Below are 2,500 nucleotides of genomic sequence, written 5' to 3' on the forward strand. Positions count from 1 at the left end.
TCTCTTTGTCTCTCGCTCTCTCTCTTTTTCTATCTCTATCTCTGTCTCTGCTCTGTCTCTATCACTATCTCTGTCCAAATCTCTGTCCGAACCTGCATATATATATATATATATATATATATATATATATATATATATATATATATATATATATATATACATATATATATACATATATACATATATATATATATATATATATATATACATATATATACATACATATATATATACATACATATATACATACATATATATATACATATATATATACATACATATATATATACATACATATATATATATATACATACATATATATATACATATATATATATACATATATATATATATATATATATATACATATATATATACATATATATATATATATATATATATATATATTAGGTGTGTGTGTGTGTGTGTGTGTGTGTGTGTGTGTGTGTGTGTGTGTGTGTGTGTGTGTGTGTGTGTGTGTGTGTGTGTGTGTGTGTTTGTGTGTGTGATATTCATGCTCAGGTATATCAAAAGAAGTGTGTCAGCAAGCTGTTCACTCACCCACATCTAACCTCTTGTGAGGTTTCACAATGTTGCTATGATTTGGAGTTTGTGTATGAATAGGCTATTTGCGCATAACCTTTTCAACAATGCTGTTAAGCGTTTATCCCTCATGGCCAAATTTAGGAAATTTACACATCATCCTTTCACTGTAGGAAGATTAGCTGATGTAGGTAGAAGCCATGTGTGACAAAAAAGACGATGGAGATCTGACTATATCTATTTATCTATCTATATCTGTCTCTGTGTCTGTCTATCTGTCTATGTACCTACCTATCTATATACCAAAATGCTTCTTGACCCCCCTCCCCCCTTATAAGGGTGGTAGACAGCCAAGGGACGCATCTCCTCCTCCCCCCCTCCCATCTGTCACCCATTTGTTTCCCTTCTGTCTTAGCTTCTTGTTGGTATATGGGGCCATCTCTGTCCCCCGCCCACTGCCAGCGTCAGAAGCAATGCAGCAAGACACAGTGCATCTGTTGGGGAAGATTATGTGCCCGTGAACTCTGGAAACCAGTTTCAAATTTGATCTGATATAATCTTTATCCTGGTAACCTGGAATATGTCACTCATTTTTGTTATGAATAATATTGTATGCTTTTATTTAGTGTAGTATATCGGTTACGCTAATTTCTGCATGCGTCAATCAATTGGTCGAGTGATAGCATCTATACTTATCCAGAATAGGATGTATGTACAAGTCATGAACTGGTGACAAAGATGGAGTGATTCAACAACACATCGATTTATGCGCTGCTGTTGCAGGTCACACATGTTATTTATCTCTTAATGATTAACTTCATTTCTAGAGTGATTTGAGGAGCACATGGCCTTTACACAGCTCTGTCGCAGGTCACACGTGTTATATCCTCTTAATGATTAACTTCATTTCTGTGTCATTTGGATATTTATATAAAACAGATTTAAAAAGTGTTGCAGAATGGAGGCTGAATATCACATTATCTTTTATTTGTTGATTTATTTTCTTATTTGTTTATTTTCATTTATTTATTTATTTATTTTTAGTAGAGATGAGTGTCCATTTACGGGAGAAAATACGACGTAACTCCGGTTCGTTAAGACAACAGAAAATTCCCTAGAATTCTGACAGAAAAAAAATGCATTTAATACTCCATGCAGATTGGAAAATTAGTAAATACGGATAGAATGAGAAAGCTTGGCCTATGACCGAATGCCCCCCACCGTGGCTGCAATTCCTAGCAGGGATGAGGCTTTTAATTGACTTTGGAGACGATTCTTCCCGACGCCCGTCTCTGGTACGAAGGACCATATCACGAAATTAAATCAGTCTGCAATCCGAAATGACTTGTGTGACTGGTTCTGAGGGGAGTCACTAAATGACGTAAAATACCGACTCTATGTAACATACAGTCCATAACCCCCAGGACAGCCTTTGAATTTTTGAGTTCACATCAACAGCAATTCATAACCTTGAAACCCATTCTCCTGCTGACGCTCTTCATATCATCACCCACGGAAGCGGACTCGTTGTGTTTGCCCACTTTCACCACAATCAAAAGTGCTTGTGCAGGCACAGGTTCTGTGTCTACAGCCGAGTTTACGAATCGTAGGCACGTGCAAGCACTGCAATGCATTTGGCAATACCATTTCTTTGTCCTAGTGGGCAAACCTGTGAATCTTACATTTGCAAACATACTTGAAACCCGGCGGGTACTAACCAAGCCTTTTGTTTTGTCTGCATGTATGTGTGTGTATGTGTGTGTATGTGTGTGTGAGTGTGTGTGTGTGTGTGTGTGTGTGTGTGTGTGTGTGTGTGTGTGTGTGTGTGTGTGTGTGTGTGTGTGTGTGTGTGTGTCTGCGCGCGTATGTCTGCGTTATCCTATGTATATGTATATATGTATATATGCATATGTATATGTAATTGTATATATATATATATATATATATATATATATAT

Source organism: Oratosquilla oratoria, unplaced genomic scaffold (genome assembly GCF_046742065.1).
Source record: "Oratosquilla oratoria isolate Oo_2021 unplaced genomic scaffold, ASM4674206v1 SCAFFOLD51, whole genome shotgun sequence".
NCBI lineage: Eukaryota > Metazoa > Arthropoda > Malacostraca > Stomatopoda > Squillidae > Oratosquilla > Oratosquilla oratoria.